The 17,649-nt window shown below is 48.5% G+C and overlaps 1 protein-coding gene across 3 annotated transcripts in view; it reads left to right on the top strand.

The window, feature by feature from the left end:
* The window catches only part of ECHDC1 (ethylmalonyl-CoA decarboxylase 1), a 173,364-nt gene that overhangs the window by 54,975 nt on the left and 100,740 nt on the right, over positions 1–17,649 (top strand). The window contains exon 2 of one of the 3 annotated variants that reach the window (XM_063917300.1): positions 1,806–1,886. The exons of the other annotated variants lie outside the window; for them this stretch is intronic. The gene's annotated coding sequence lies outside the window, so the exon portion shown is untranslated. The remainder of the gene's footprint in view (positions 1–1,805; positions 1,887–17,649) is intronic. 3 annotated transcript variants of the gene reach the window in all.

Genomic DNA, 17,649 nt, shown 5'->3' with positions numbered 1-17,649 from the left:
CAAATCAGTATATGTGTTTCCTCCTCTGCCTCTCATACCAAAGGTATTGAAGATTATACGGTGAGGAGGAGTAAGAACAATACTAGTGGCTCCGGATGGCCAAGAAGGACTTGGTACCCGGAACTTCAAGAGTTGGTCACGGACGACCCGTGCCCTCTACTTCTGAGAAGGGACCTGCTACAACAGGGTCCCTGTCTCTTTCAAGACTTACCGCGGCTGCGTTTGACGGCATGGCGGTTGAACGCCAGATCCTAAAAGGGAAAGGCATTCCAGAAGAAGTCATTCCTACCTTGATTAAGGCAAGGAAGGAAGTCACCGCGAAACATTATCACCGCATTTGGCGAAAATATGTCGCGTGGTGCGAGGATCGGAGTGTTCCGACGGAGGAATTTCAACTGGGTCGTTTCCTACATTTCCTACAATCAGGATTGTCTATGGGTCTCAAATTGAGATCTATTAAGGTTCAAATTTCGGCCCTGTCAATATTCTTCCAAAAAGAATTGGCCTCAGTTCCTGAGGTACAGACTTTTGTTAAAGGAGTACTGCATATACAGCCTCCTGTGGTGCCTCCGGTGGCACCGTGGGATCTAAATGTAGTTTTAGATTTCCTCAAATCCCATTGGTTTGAACCATTGAAAAAGGTGGATTTTAAATATCTCACATGGAAAGTGACTATGTTACTGGCCCTGGCTTCCGCCAGGAGAGTATCTGAATTGGCGGCTTTATCTTATAAAAGCCCTTATCTAATCTTCCATTCGGATAGGGCAGAACTGAGGACTCGTCCGCATTTTCTCCCTAAGGTGGTATCAGCGTTTCACCTGAACCAACCTATTGTGGTGCCTGCGGCCACTGGCGACTTGGAGGACTCCAAGTTGTTGGACGTTGTCAGAGCCTTAAAAATATACATTTCAAGGACGGCTGAAGTCAGAAAATCTGACTCGCTGTTGATACTATATGCACCCAACAAGTTGGGTGCCCCTGCTTCTAAGCAGACGATTGCTCGTTGGATTTGTAACACAATTCAACTTGCTCATTCTGTGGCAGGCCTGCCACAGCCTAAATCTGTTAAGGCCCATTCCACAAGGAAGGTGGGCTCATCTTGGGCGGCTGCCCGAGGGGTCTCGGCATTACAATTCTGTCGAGCAGCTACGTGGTCGGGGGAAAACACGTTTGTAAAATTCTACAAATTTGATACCCTGGCAAAAGAGGACTTGGAATTCTCTCATTCGGTGCTGCAGAGTCATCCGCACTCTCCCGCCCGTTTGGGAGCTTTGGTATAATCCCCATGGTCCTTTCAGGAACCCCAGCATCCACTTAGGACGATAGAGAAAATAAGAATTTACTTACCGATAATTCTATTTCTCGGAGTCCGTAGTGGATGCTGGGCGCCCATCCCAAGTGCGGATTATCTGCAATACTGTACATAGTTATTGTTAACAAATTCGGGTTATATTGTTAAGGAGCCATCTTTAAGAGGCTCTTTCTGTTATCATACTGTTAACTGGGTTTAGATCACAAGTTGTACGGTGTGATTGGTGTGGCTGGTATGAGTCTTACCCGGGATTCAAATTGCCTCCCTTATTGTGTACGCTCGTCCGGGCACAGTACCTAACTGGAGTCTGGAGGAGGGTCATAGGGGGAGGAGCCAGTGCACACCACCTGATCTGGTAAAAGCTTTACTTTTTTGTGCCCTGTCTCCTGCGGAGCCGCTATTCCCCATGGTCCTTTCAGGAACCCCAGCATCCACTACGGACTCCGAGAAATAGAATTATCGGTAAGTAAATTCTTATTTTTTTTGTTATCAGCGGTTCCTGAAAGATCAGAGGATTTATTGCCAGTGGAGGAGATACTGGAATATCCCGGACGAGATCCCCAAAAATGATAGGGTATGTTAACCTATTCAGGTCTGATTATGAATTCTCTTCAGTCATCAGTCAGAATGCTGTTTCCCTTAGCAACCGGTTGGAGATCAGTGAATGAATAAGTGACACAGGATCATTGTGTAACCTAAGCAGTTCATAGTTGATCTGTTAGGGGGCCATCATGGCTTTATTTTTATAGCAGAAGAACAAAGGATTCATGTGTGCCAATACAATTAGCCAATCAGCATACACCATGTATGTCTTGAAAACTGAAACACGTCATCTGTCAAACAATATTATAAATTGCAATTAAAACATATTTATTGCTTTGCGATTATCAGCTTTCCCGGAACATCCCTTCTGGAGGTCAGGACAGGTCAAAATCCTCCCCAATGTTCAGAACTTTTGGCGATATGCTTGACTGGCCTTGGAATACATCTGGCGTTATAACAATGAGTAATTCATGCTTTGAAATACAATGTTGCTTATAATATATCTGTGAAGCTTCTTAAGGAAACACTAACCTAAAGAAGTGAGGAGCAGTAAATATCTTTGTTAAATGTGAAAAAGCTTGAATCAATATATATTTGCCATTTAAAGGAAGCTCATACACTATCAGTGGTTTCAGCATTTCACTTAAACCAGCCTATTGTGGTGCCTGCGGCTACTAGGGACTTGGAGGATTCCAAGTTGCTGGACGTAGTCAGGGCCCTGAAAATATATGTTTCCAGGACGGCTGGAGTCAGAAAATCTGATTCGCTGTTTATCCTGTATGCACCCAGCAAGCTGGGTGCTCCTGCTTCTAAGCAGACGATTGCTCGTTGGATTTGTAGTACAATTCAGCTTGCACATTCTGTGGCAGGCCTGCCACAGCCAAAATCTGTAAAAGCCCATTCCACACGGAAAGTGGGCTCATCTTGGGCGGCTGCCCGAGGGGTCTCGGCTTTACAACTTTGCCGAGCAGCTACTTGGTCAGGGGCAAACACGTTTGCTAAATTCTACAAATTTGATACCCTGGCTGAGGAGGACCTGGAGTTCTCTCATTCGGTGCTGCAGAGTCATCCGCACTCTCCCGCCCGTTTGGGAGCTTTGGTATAATCCCCATGGTCCTTTCGGAGTCCCCAGCATCCACTAGGACGTTAGAGAAAATAAGAATTTACTTACCGATAATTCTATTTCTCATAGTCCGTAGTGGATGCTGGGCGCCCATCCCAAGTGCGGATTGTCTGCATTACTTGTACATAGTTATTGTTACAAAAATCGGGTTATTGTTGTTGTGAGCCATCTTTTCAGAGGCTCCTTCTGTTATCATGCTGTTAACTGGGTTCAGATCACAAGTTGTACGGTGTGATTGGTGTGGCTGGTATGAGTCTTACCCGGGATTCAAAATCCTTCCTTATTGTGTACGCTCGTCCGGGCACAGTATCCTAACTGAGGCTTGGAGGAGGGTCATAGTGGGAGGAGCCAGTGCACACCAGCTAGTCCTAAAGCTTTTACTTTGTGCCCAGTCTCCTGCGGAGCCGCTATTACCCATGGTCCTTTCGGAGTCCCCAGCATCCACTACGGACTATGAGAAATAGAATTATCGGTAAGTAAATTCTTATTTTAACTACAAAATTAACAAATGCAGGTAAAGTACGCACTGGGTCGGGTGCCCAGCATCCTCTACAGGTTAGGAGAAAAGGATTTACTGGTAGGTATTAAAATCCTATTTTCTCATACGTCCTAGAGGATGCTGGGGTCCACTTCAGTACCATGGGGTTATACCAAAGCTCCAGTACGGGCAGGAGAGTGCGGATGACCCTGCAGCACCGATTGACCAAACTTGAGGTCCTCATCGGCCAAGGTGTCAAACTTGTAAAACTTAGCAAACGTGTTTGACCCTGACCAAGTAGCTGCTCGGCAAAGTTGTAAAGCCGAGACGCCCCGGGCAGCTGCCCAGGATGAGCCCATCTTTCTAGTAGAATGGGCATTTACTGACTTCAGTACAGGCAATCCTGCCGTGGAATGAGCATGCTGAATCGTTCCTCTGATCCAGCGCGCAATAGTCTGCTTAAAAGCAGGACACCCAATCTTGTTGGGAGCATACAGGACAAACAGAGCCTCCGTTTTCCTTATCCGAGCTGTTCTTGCGACATAAATCTTCAAAGCTCTAACCACATCAAGAGACTTTGACTCACTGAAAGTGTCAGTAGCTACTGGCACCACAATAGGTTGGTTTATGTGGAAAGACGAAACCACCTTTGGAAGAAATTGTTGACGAGTTCTTAACTCTGCCCTATCTTCATGGAAGATCAGGTAAGGGCTCTTGTGAGACAAGGCCCCCAACTCAGACACCCGCCTTGCGGATGCCAAGGCCAAAAGCATCACCACTTTCCAAGTGAGAAACTTCAACTCTATCTCCTGTAGAGGTTCAAACCAACTCGATTGAAGGAACTGCAACACCACATTAAGGTCCCATGGTGCCACAGGAGGCACAAATGGAGGCTGGATGTGCAGAACCCCTTTCACGAACGTCTGAACTTCTGGAAGGGAGGCCAATTGTTTTTGAAAGAAAACTGATAAGGCCGAAATCTGGACCTTGATTGAACCCAGTCTAAGGCCCGCATCCACACCAGCCTGCAGAAAATGGAGAAAACGTCCTAACTCAAACTCTTCCGTAGGAGCCTTCTTGGATTCACACCAAGACACATATTTTCTCCAAATACGATGGTAATGTTTAGACGTTACTCCTTTCCTGGCCTGAATAAGAGTGGGGATGACTTCCTTGGGAATACCCTTTCGGGCTAGGATCCTGCGCTCAACAGCCATGCCATCAAACGTAGCAGCGGTAAGTCTTGATACGCGCACAGCCCCTGCTGCAGCAGGTCCTCGCGAGGAGGAAGAGGCCGAGGATCTTCTATGAGCAACTCCTGAAGATCTGGATACCAAGCCCTCCTTGGCCAGTCTGGGGCAATAAAGATTGCTCAAACTCTTGTTCTTATGATTTTTAGAACTTTTGGAATCAGTGGAAGTGGAGGGAAGACATATACCGACCGAAACACCCACTGGGTCACCAGTGCATCCACTGCTATTGCTTGAGGGTCTCTTGACCTGGAACAATATCTCTGAAGCTTCTTGTTGAGACGAGATGCCATCATGTCTACTTGAGGAACTCCCCAAGACTTGCCACCTCTGCGAAGACTTCTTGGTGGAGACCCCACTCTCCTGGATGGAGATCGTGTCTGCTGAGGAAGTCTGCTTCCCAGTTGTCCACTCCCGGAATGAAAATTGCTGACAGAGCTCTTGCATGTCTTTCTGCCCAGGAGGAGGATCTATGTCACCTCTGCCATTGCCGCTCTGCTTTTTGTTCCACCTTGCCGGTTTATGTACGCGACAGCTGTTACATTGTCCGACTGGATCTGCACGGGTTGATCTTGAAGAAGATGTACCGCTTGTAGTAGGCCGTTGTAAATGGCTCTTAATTCCAGAACGTTTATGTGAAGGCAGGCTTCCTGACTTGACCATTTTCCTTGGAAGCTTTCCCCCTGTGTGACTGCTCCTCTACCTCGGAGACTTGCATACACGGTTACCAGGACTCAGTCCTGAATCCCAAACCTGCATCCCTCTAGTAGGTGAGAACTGTGTAGCCACCACAGGAGCGAAATCCTGGCTTTGGAGAACAGGATTATCTTCCGGTGCATGTGTAGGTGGAATCCGGACCACTTGTCCAACAGGTCCCACTGAAATTCTCTGGCACGGAATCGGCCAAACTGTATGGCCTCGTGGGCCGCTACCATCTTCCCCAACAACCGAATGCATTGATGGATCGACACTCTTGTTGGTTTCAAAATTTGTTTGACCATTCTCTGGATTTCCAGAGCCTTTTCTACCGAAATAAATACTTTCTGTACTTCTGTGTCCAGTATCATCCCTAAAAAGGACAATCTTGTCGTCAGTTCCAACTGCGACTTCGGAAAATTCATGATCCAACCGTGTTGTTGCAGTACTGATAGGGAGAGTGCAATGTTCCGCACCAACCGTTCCCTGGATCTCGCTTTTATCAGGAGATCATCCAGGTAAGGAATTACATTGACTCCTTGTTGTCGAAGGAGGACCATCATCTCTGCCATCACCTTTGGTGAATACCTTCGGTGCCGTGGAGAGTCCGAACGGCAACGTCTGGAACTGGTAATGGCAATCCTGTACTGCGAATCTGAGGTACGCCTGATGAGGTGGATAAATGGGGACATGAAGGTATGCATCCTTTATGTCCAGAGACACCATAAAATCCCCCCCTTCCAGGCTTGCGATGACCGCTCTGAGCGATTCCATCTTGAACTTGAACCTTTTCAGGTATATGTTCAGGGATTTTAAATTTAATATGGGTCTGACCGAACCGTCCGGTTTCGGTACCACAAACATGGTCGAATAATAAACCTTTCCTTGTTGAAGGAGGGGAACCTTGACCACCACCCGTTGAAGATACAATTTGTGAATTGCAGCTAACACTATTTCCCTCTCTCTAAGGGGGAAGCTGGCAGGGCCGATTTGAGGTATCGGTGAGGGGGCATCTCTTCGATAAGCTTGGTGAGGAGGATAAATGGGGACATGCAAGTAAGCATCCTTTATGTCTACTGAGACCATGAAGTCACCCTCCTCCAGACTGGAAATCACTGCCCTCAGAGATTCCATCTTGAACTTGAACCTTTTCAGGTAGAGATTCAGATTTTTCAGGTTTAAAATTGGTCTGACCGATCCGTCCGGCTTCGGAAGTGCGAAGAGGCTTGAATAAAACCCTTCTGCTTGCTGTGACAAGGGTACCAGGACAATGACTTGATCCTGACATAATTTTTGAATTGCCGTTGTTACTGCCTCTCTTTCTGGAAGAGAAGCTGGCAAGGTCGATTTGAAAAATCAGGATGGGGGGACGTCTTGAAACTCCAGTTTGTATCCATGGGACGATATTTGTAAGACCCATGGGTCCAGGCCAGATTGAAGCCAGATGTGCTCCCACACGAGCGGAATCCCGCAAGGGAGCCCCAGCATCATGCTGCAGATTTGGCAGAAGCAGGGGTTTATTTCTGCTCCTGTGATCCTGGAGATGCTGCAGATTTTTTTCCCTTTTCCCCTTCCTCTACCTGCAAAGAAGGGGGATGTGTTGGGCTGAAAGGACTGCATCTGAGAGTGATGTGTTTTTTTCGCCGGTGCAGGAGCATAAGGCATTAATGTCGACTTACCTGAGGTAGCCGCAGAGACTAATGCATCCAGCCCATCTCCAAACAAGGCCTCACCTTTATACGGGAGAGCCTCCATATTTCTTTTTGAATCTGCATCAGCATTCCACTGGCGAATCCACAACGCCCTCCGAGCTGATACTAACATGGTAGCGGCTTTTGAGCCCAAGAGTCCAATATCTTTCATGCCTTCTAGCATGTATGCAGCAGCGTCTTTGATATGACCTAACGTTAGGAGTATCTTGTCTCTATCTATAGTGTCAATTTCCGATGACCGGTTATCTGACCATTTTTCGATAGCCCTACTCACCCATGCGCAAGCAATGGTTGGCCTGAGCAATGTACCATTGGCCACATAAAGAGATTTTAACGTAGTCTCCAACTTGCGGTCTACCGGCTCCTTCAGTGAAGCTGTCCCAGATGCAGGGAGAATCACCTTTTTAGTTAACCTTGACAGGGCACTGTCTAATATGGGGGGTGACTCCCACCTTTTCCTGTCCTCTGCCGGGAAAGGATAAGCAACCTGAATCCTTTTGGGAATCTTGAAATTTCTTTTCACGGTTTACCCAAACTCCCTCAAACAAGGTATTTAGCTCATGAGAAGGAGGGAAAGTTACATTAGTTTTCCTTTCTTTATAAAAATAAGCCTTCTCCTGAGGTACAGGAGGGGCTTCCGTAACTTCCAAAACTTCCTTTATAGCAACAATCATATATTGAATGCTGTTTGCCAATTTAGGATCTATCCCCCTGGAATCACTATCGTCGACACAGGAATCAGTCTGTGTCGGTATCAGTATGTACTATTTGTGCAAATGGTCTCTTATGTGACCCAGAGGGGTCGCCTATGAATGAAAAAGCAGGACTATGAAAAATCACATCTTCCACTGATTTTCTCCAGCTTTCTGCATGAGACTCAGACTTATCCAATCTCTTACTGATATGATTCACACTATCACGTAATTCTTTCACCCATTCAGGCTCGCGGTGTGCCGGCAGCACCACCACAGCTCTGTGTCCCTAAAATGGCTCCCTCAGGGGAAGAGCTCCCTGCCTCAGACATGTCACACACGTGCACAACCACACCACAGACACTCCAGGACTTATAGGGGACAGACCCACAGTAAAATCTGTCAGAAGGACACAGATAGGATTTGCCAGTTCACAACCCAGTGCCAGTAACACAATGGGGTATATGCAATTGCGGTCGAATTCCCGAAATTGTCGAATTTCGGGTCATTTTCGCCCAAAAAAAAAATTCGCCTATGCAATTCAGTGCTTTCCGACCAAAAAACGGACTTTCAAAATTCGACTTTTTGAAATTCGAATTTTTGCAAATTCGACTTTTCTGCAATGATACAAGTGCTGCAATTCGACCAAAGCATATTCAATTCAAGTTTGGAAATTCGACAGCAGTGCTTTTAGACAGCAAATTCGTCATTTTCAATCCGCCACACTTTGGAGGGTGAAAACAATAAAAAAAAATTTAAACATGTTTTTTTGGGTGTTTTTTTTTTTTAGGAATAGCATATCTATTTATATTAGAAGGGATTAGGTACTTTTTTTTTTTTTTTGGAGGCACAAATATTATTTATATATTTTTTAAAATATTTTTTTTTTTTTTATTGCTGGAACGGTAAAATCCTTTAAAAAAATGGCGTGGGGTCCCCCCTCCAAAGCATAACCAGCCTCGGGCTCTTCGAGCTGGTCCTGGTTCTAAAAATGCGGGGAAAAAATTGACAGGGGATCCCCCGTATTTTTAAAACCAGCACCGGGCTCTGCGCCTGGTGCTGGTGCAAAAAATACGGGGGACAAAACGAGCAGGGGTCCCCCGTATTTTTCACACCAGCATCGGGCTCCACTAGCTGGACAGATAATGCCACAGCCGGGGGTCACTTTTATGCCGTGCCCTGCGGCCGTGGCATTAAATATCCAACTAGTCACCCCTGGCCGGGGTACCCTGGGGGAGTGGGGACCCCTTCAATCAAGGGGTCCCCCCCCCCCAGCCACCCAAGGGCCAGGGGTGAAGCCCGAGGCTGTCCCCCCCCATCCAATGGGCTGCGGATGGGGGGGCTGATAGCCTTTTGTGATAATGAAAAGAATATTGTTTTTTCCAGCAGTACTACAAGTCCCAGCAAGCCTCCCCCGCAAGCTGGTACTTGGAGAACCACAAGTACCAGCATGCGGGAGAAAAACGGGCCCGCTGGTACCTGTAGTACTACTGGGAAAAAAATACCCAAATAAAAACAGGACACACACACCGTGACAGTAAAACTTTATTTCATACGTCGACACACACATACTTACCTATGTTCACACGCCGACATCGGTCCTCTTCTCCATGTAGAATCCACGGATACCTGAAAATAAAAGATCAATATACTCACCTCAGCCATGGTCCAGAGATACATCCACGTACTTGGCAAAAAAAGAAAACGAACACACGGGCCACCGGACTGAAAGGGGTCCCATGCTGACACGAGACCCCTTTCCACGAATGAGACCTGTCAGTGACAGCTGTCACACAAAGGTCTCTAAAGCCAATCAGGAAGCGCAATTTCGTTGCGCTCACCTGATTGGCTGTGCGCTAGCCGCTAAGTTCCCACCATTGAAACTAATGGAGCGGCTTTGCGATGCGCTGTCACAGCACAGACAGCGCACAGCCAATCAGGTGAGCGCCACGGAAGTAGCGCTTCCTGATTGGCTGAAGGGACTTCAGTGACAGGAGTCACGTGATGTCCCGGCATTCGGGAGAAAGGGGTCTGATGTGAAAGCATGGGACCCCTTTTAGTCCGGTATGGAGCGGGTGTTCGGTTTGTTTTTTTAACAAGTACGTGGATTTATATCTGGACGTGGATGTACCTCTGGACGCTGGAAGGTGAGTATAATTTTTTCACAGGTACCCTCGGATCGTCAGAGACCGTGGCAGTCGGCGTGTCAACATAGGTAAGTATGTGTGTGTCGGTAGTGTGTAATAAAGTTTTACTATCAAGGTGTCTGTGTACTGTTTTTATTTGGGTATTTTTTTTCCAGTAGTACTACAGGTACCAGCGGGCCCGTTTTCTCCCGCATGCTGGTACTTGTGGTTCTCCAAGTACCAGCTTGCGGGGGAGGCTTGCTGGGACTTGTAGTACTACTGGAAAAAACAATATCTTTTTATTATCACAAAAGGCTATCAGCCCCCCCATCCGCAGCCCATTGGATGGGGGGGGACGACAGCCTCGGGCTTCACCCCTGGCCCTTGGGTGGCTGGGGGGGGGAAGACCCCTTGATTGTAGGGGTCCCCACTCCCCCAGGGGTGACTAGTTGGATATTTAATGCCACGGCCGCAGGGCACGGCATAAAAGTGACCCCCGGCTGTGGCATTATCTGTCCAGCTAGTGGAGCCCGATGCTGGTGTGAAAAATACGGGGGACCCCTGCTCGTTTTGTCCCCCGTATTTTTGGCACCAGCACCAGGCGCAGAGCCCGGTGCTGGTTTTAAAAATACGGGGGATCCCCTGTCAATTTTTTCCCCGCATTTTTAGAACCAGGACCAGCTCGAAGAGCCCGAGGCTGGTTATGCTTTGGAGGGGGGACCCCACGCCATTTTTTTTTCCGGGTTTTTCCCGTTTTTTAAAATCGCTGCAAAATCCGCCAAATCGGCCGATTTTCGCCCGCGGGTCTGTCGAATCCGTTTTGCATTGAATATGGTGAATTCCAGCAGCCACCTGCCGGAATTCACCTGTCGAATTGTGTCGAATTTAAAAACGGCGATAATTTGCCGCGATTCGCCGTGAATTGCATATACCCCTATGTCTGTGAACACAAAATGCCCACTGACATGCAGCGCTTTTATAATGTTAATCACACAATTATATAGCACCAAATTCACTGTGGGCCCCCCCCCCCCCCCCCCCCCTGTTTTGCACCCTGATACTTGTTCAGCAGTGGAGGAGGACCAGCGTTCTTCTCTGTAGCCTGGAAGAAGAGAAAATGGCGCTGAGCAGTGTGCTGGCTGACTGAGGAGGAAGCTCCGCCCCCTCAATGGCGCGATTCTCCTCCACTTTTATGAGGTAATTTTTTTATACTGGCGGGTGTAGGACTGTGCCTCAGCAACTTATGCCCCTTATTTATGCCAGTTTCAATAGGTTTCATGCTGCCCAGGGCGCCCCGCACTCTGCAGTGCCTGTGTATGTGTGGTCAACATGGCTCGCTGCGCTCCCGCCAGCCGCGCGGTACCTTTAGCCGTCACTTTGATTGAAGATCCTTTCTTCTAATACTCACCTGTCTTCTGACTTCTGGCTCTGCAAGGGGGGTGACGGTGTGCTGTGGGAGTGAGCACATAGCCGCAGCTAGCGTTCAGGATCCTTCAGGAGCTAATGGTGTCATGTCAGCCAGAAGCAGAGCCATGAAACTATTCAGGAAGTTGGTTCCTACTTCTGCCCCCTAAGTCCCACGAAGCAGGGAGACCGTTGCCAGCAGTTATCCCTGAAAATAAAAAACCTAACATAAGTCTTTTCAGAGAAAGTCAGTAGAGCTCCCCTGGAGTGCATCCAGTCTGCCTGGGCACATTTTCTAAACTGAGGTCTGGAGGAGGGGCATAGAGGGAGGAGCCAGTTCACACCCTTGAAAAGTCTTAAAGTGCCCATGGCTACTGCGGAACCGTCTATACCCCATGGTACTAAAGTGGACCCCAGGATCCTCTAGGACGTATGAGAAATTAGTTTTACCTGATTCTGACCATTTAGTTAACATACGTCAGGAATCCTGGGAAATTCCAGGAAAGAAATTCACATCTCACGAAAAGATGCTTTCTCGCTATCCCCTCGCTGCGGAGTTGAGTAAAAATTGAGAAACACCACCGCTGGTGGATTCGCAAGTAGCTCGGCTGGTGGTGTCCTCTGCTCTGCCTGTAACTACCGTTACCTCTCTGAAGGAACCGACGGATAAGTGTGTGGAGGGTTGCTTGAAAGCTATTTATACCTTTGTGGGAGCTGTGCATCGGCCCACTATTGCGGCTACTTGGGCTGCAGCAGCTATTGAATCATGGGCTCAGGAGGTGGAAGCAGAGCTGCCGTCCAATTTTTCTGATAGTGCTAGACAATGGGGTAAATTTACTAAGGTCCCGATTTTGACCGAGATGCCGTTTTTTCATCAAAGTGTCATCTCGGTAATTTACTAAACTCAAATCACGGCAGTGATGAGGGCATTCGTAATATTTGGAAGTCCTAGGAAAAAAATCACGAATGAATACACCATCGGTCAAAACGCGGCTGTTTAAGTATGAATCTCGGTCATTTACTAAGAAGTGCAAAGCAAAAAAAAAAAAAACACTGCCGTGAAAAATTACAACTCGTAAAAAAGTGCTTAAAAAAAACAGACCTGCTTTTTTTTATTCGTGATTGGATAGGCATGCACGGATCCATGAGATCCGTGCATGTATATCAGTGGGAAGGGGTGGGAAAGTGATTATTTTCTCGAAAAAAATTGCGTGGGGTCCCCCCTCCTAAGCATAACCAGCCTCGGGCTCTTTGAGCCGATCCTGGTTGCAGAAATATGGGGGGAAAAATGACAGGGGTTCCCCCATATTTAAGCAACCAGCATCGGGCTCTGCGCCTGGTCCTGGTTCCAAAAATACGGGGGACAAAAAGAGTAGGGGTCCCCCGTATTTCTAAAACCAGCACCGGGCTCCACTAGCTGGACAGATAATGCCACAGCCGGGGGTCACTTTGATATAGTGCCCTGCGGCCGTGGCATCAAAAATCCAACTAGTCACCCCTGGCCGGGGTACCCTGGGGGAGTGGGGACCCCTTCAATCAAGGGGTCCCCCCCCCCAGCCACCCAAGGGCCAGGGGTGAAGCCCGAGGCTGTCCCCCCCCCCCATCCAATGGGCTGCGGATGGGGAGGCTGATAGCCTTTTGTGATAATGAAAAGATATTGTTTTTAGTAGCAGTACTACAAGGCCCAGCAAGCCTCCCCCGCATGCTGGTACTTGGAGAACCACAAGTACCAGCATGCGGCGGAAAAACGGGCCCGCTGGTACCTGTAGTACTACTACTAAAAAAATACCCCAAAAAAGACAAGACACACACACCGTGAAAGTAAAGATTTATTACATACATGCACACAAACATACATACATACTTACCTTATGTTCACACGAGGGTCTGTCCTCTTCTCCAGTAGAATCCAAGGGGTACCTGTTGAATAAATTCTACTCACCAGATCCCGGGTCCCAGGGTCCTCAGGGCAACCATTTGTAATCCAGGTACTTCAATAAAATAACAAAACGGAAAGCCGAGCCACGAACTGAAAGGGGCCCCATGTTTTCACATGGGACTCCTTTCCCCGAATGCCAGAAACCCACTCTGACTTCTGTCTAAGTGGGTTTCTTCAGCAATCAGGGAGCGCTACGTTGTAGCACCCTCCTGATCGGCTGTGTGCTCCTGTACTGTCTGACAGGCGGCACACGGCAGTGTTACAATGTAGCGCCTATGCGCTCCATTGTAACCAATGGTGGGAACTTTCTGCTCAGCGGTGACGTCACTTTAGGTCAACCGCAGGGCAGAAAGTTCCCACCATTGGTTACAATGGAGCGCATAGGCGCTACATTGTAACACTGCCGTGTGCCGCCTGTCAGACAGTACAGGAGCACACAGCCGATCAGGAGGGTGCTACAACGTAGCGCTCCCTGATTGGCTGAAGAAACCCACTTAGACAGAAGTCAGAGTGGGTTTCTGGCATTCGGGGAAAGGAGTCCCATGTGAAAACATGGGGCCCCTTTCAGTTCGTGGCTCGGCTTTCCGTTTTGTTATTTTATTGAAGTACCTGGATTACAAATGGTTGCCCTGAGGACCCTGGGACCCGGGATCTGGTGAGTAGAATTTATTCAACAGGTACCCCTTGGATTCTACTGGAGAAGAGGACAGACCCTCGTGTGAACATAAGGTAAGTATGTATGTATGTTTGTGTGCATGTATGTAATAAATCTTTACTTTCACGGTGTGTGTGTCTTGTCTTTTTTGGGGTATTTTTTTAGTAGTAGTACTACAGGTACCAGCAGGCCCGTTTTTCCGCCGCATGCTGGTACTTGTGGTTCTCCAAGTACCAGCATGCGGGGGAGGCTTGCTGGGCCTTGTAGTACTGCTACTAAAAACAATATCTTTTCATTATCACAAAAGGCTATCAGCCTCCCCATCCGCAGCCCATTGGATGGGGGGGGACAGCCTCGGGCTTCACCCCTGGCCCTTGGGTGGCTGGGGGGGGGACCCCTTGATTGAAGGGGTCCCCACTCCCCCAGGGTACCCCGGCCAGGGGTGACTAGTTGGATTTTTGATGCCACGGCCGCAGGGCACTATATCAAAGTGACCCCCGGCTGTGGCATTATCTGTCCAGCTAGTGGAGCCCGGTGCTGGTTTTAGAAATACGGGGGACCCCTACTCTTTTTGTCCCCCGTATTTTTGGAACCAGGACCAGGCGCAGAACCCGATGCTGGTTGCTTAAATATGGGGGAACCCCTGTCATTTTTTCCCCATATTTTTGCAACCAGGATCGGCTCAAAGAGCCCGAGGCTGGTTATGCTTAGGAGAGGGGACCCCACGCAAATTTTTTTTTGGATTTTACAGTGTTTAATTTAAAAAAAAAATGAACCCCAGCACGGATCACACAGATCCGGCCGAGATTCATTGTAAAAAAGTCGGCAGTGTTTTGCTAATCACTGCCGTAAAAAACAGAAAAAAAAAACGAATGACATCGACATCGGAAAACCCGAAAAGGCTAAATACGGCAGCTTAGTAAATTAGACGTAATCAATTCAAAAAGTTGCAATTTTACACTGTCGATGTCATTCGTGATTGAACTTTGACCTGAAACGGAAAAATACGAATCTTAGTAAATTTACCCCAATGTCTTTCGTATATTGTCACAGCCTCTCATTACATTAAGGAGGCGGATTCTGATGCCGGTGTTCTGGCGGCCAAGGCTTCTACTACGTCCATTCTGGCCCGCTGGATTCTCTGGTTACTGTCCTGGTCTGTGGATCTGGACTCTAAGAAAACCTTGGAGGTGCTTCCTTTTAAGTGAAACATCCTTTTTGGTGAGGATCTCAACAAGATTGTTGCTGACTTAGCTTCAACTAAGACTGCGTGTCTACCTAGTACTGCTCCTTCGGTCCCGAAGGTTAAGAGTACTTCCTTTCGTTCTTTTTGACCTCCAGGTAAAGCAAAGAGTCAGGCGTACCCGAAACAGGCACGCACTTCCAAAACCACTAAGCCCAAACCTAAATGTGCCTGGGCTGCCCGTCAGCCTGCTTCCAAATCAGACAAGCCTACTGCATGATGGGGCGGGCCTTCCCCTGAGGGAATCCCAGGGTGGGAGGCCGACTTCTAGGGTTTACCCAGGTATGGTTGAAGACCACTTCTGACGCCTGGGTAAGGGAAGTCGTCACTCATGGATATGCCATAGCCTTCAAGAATTGTACCCCTCATCGTTTTTGCCTGACAAACGTCCCTTCGGATCAAGTGAAGGCAAAAACTCCATTTGGTGGTACAGTCCCTCCTGGATACAGGAGTGGTAGTGCCGGTGCCTCTGGCTCAGAGAGGCAAGGGGTACTATTCACCACTGTTTCTAGTCCCGAAACCGAATGGTTTCTCCCGGCCCATTCTCAACCTGAAGTCCTTGAACAAATTTGTGAGGGTCTCCAAGTTTCGTATGGAAACTCTTCGCTCTATTGTTCTGGCTTTGGAGCCTGGGGACTATATGGTCTCCCTGGACATACAGGATGCTTACCTCCATATTCCTATTGCCATGTCGCATCAGCAATACCTGCGGTTTGCTATTGGCAACCTCCATTATCAATTTTGTGCCTTACCTTTTGGATTGACCACGGCACCGCAAATATTCACAAAGGTCATGGCGGTAATGACGGCTCTACTCCGCCGTCAGGGTGTCGGTATCCTACCGTACCTGGACGACTTGCTGATCCTGGCAAATTCCCCAGAAATTCTCCTCTGTCATCTGCATCTGACGGTCCAGATTCTGCTAGCCCAGGGGTGGCTCATCACCTGGAAGAAATCTTCCCTGGTCCCTGCTCAGAGCATGGTGCACCTGGGGCATTGTTGGACACTCACAACCAACGGTTGTTTTTGTCTCAGGAGAAGGTCCTGAACCTTCAGAGAGAGAATTCAACGTTTCCCCTCTCGCCCGCGAGCATCGATACACTCAGTGATGCAAGTACTAGGCCTCATGGTGTCTGCTTTCGACATGGTAGAGTACAATCAATTTCATTCCCACTCTCTGCAGAAGCTGATTCTTGCCAAGTGGGACAGACTGCTTCACCGGATCAGGTCTCACATGATCTCCTTGTCTCCGGAGGTTCGTCTGTCACTGAGGTGGTGGCTACAGGACCATCAATTGAGCAGGGGTCGTCCCTTCTGGATCTCCAACTAGGTCCTTCTGGTGACGGATGCCAATCTGCGGGGTTGGGGCATGGTGTGGGAGCAACACTCTCTTCAGGATCGGTGGACCAGGGAGGAGTCTCTCCTCCCGATAAACATTCTGGAATTGCGGGTGGTGTTCAATGCTCTGAACCTGGCCCAGCATCTCGTACAGAACAGGCCTGTTCAAGTACAGTCGGACAACGCCACCACAGTGGCGTACATAAATCATCATGGCGGCACTTGAAGCCGCATGGCAGTGATGGAAGTGTCCAGGATTCTTCAGTTGGCGGAACGCCATCTGCCAGCCATCTCGGCTGTGTTCATTCCGGGAGTCCTCAACTGGGAAGCGGACTTCCTCAGTTGTCAGGACGATCACGCCGGAGAGTGGAGCCTCCATCCAGAAGTATTTCAGCTACTAGTGGACAAGTGGAGCCTACCAGACGTAGACCTCATGGCGTCTCGACACAATCACAAAGTTCCGGTCTTCGGAGCAAGGACAAGGGATCCTCAAGTGGCGTTCGTGGACGAACTGGGAATTCCGTGGAACTTTCGGATGCCGTACGTGTTCCCTCCGGTGTTGCCCAGAGTAATAAGGAAGTTCAAGCAAGAAGGAGGAATCCTACTCCTGATCGCTCCAGCGTGGCCCAGATGGCATTGGTTCTACTTACAGGGTCTCTTGGTAGAGCATTCTCTTCTGCTTCCGCAACGTCCAGACCTCCTCGTTCAGGGCCCTTGTGTATACCTGGATTTGGCCCGGCTGGCTTTGACGGCGTGGCTCTTGAAGCTTCAGTTCTGAGGGCCAAAGGTTTTTCTGAGGTGGTCATTCAAACTATGTTGCAGGCCCGTAAACCGGCTCCTGCTTGGATTTATCATAGGGTCTGGAATTCTTACTTTGCTTGGTGCGCATCTAACAGTCATGTCGCTTATAAGTTTAGTACGGCCAAGCTTTTGGCTTTCCTGCAACAGGGCCTGGACTTAGGCCTTCGTCTGGCCTCCCTCAAGGTTCATATTTCGGCCTTGTTGTTATGGTTTCAGAGAAAAATTGCGACTATGCCTGATGTTCATACATTCACTGAGGGTGTTTTACGGATTCCTCCTCCCTATGTCTCACCTGTGGCTCCTTGGGATTTGTCGGTGGTTCTGGAGGCCTTGTAAG

The sequence above is a fragment of the Pseudophryne corroboree genome, chromosome 4, assembly GCF_028390025.1.
Source record: "Pseudophryne corroboree isolate aPseCor3 chromosome 4, aPseCor3.hap2, whole genome shotgun sequence".
In the NCBI taxonomy this organism is placed as follows: Eukaryota; Metazoa; Chordata; class Amphibia; order Anura; family Myobatrachidae; genus Pseudophryne; species Pseudophryne corroboree.
Note: the sequence above shows the minus strand (reverse complement) of the source record. Positions and strands in the feature narration are given on the sequence as shown.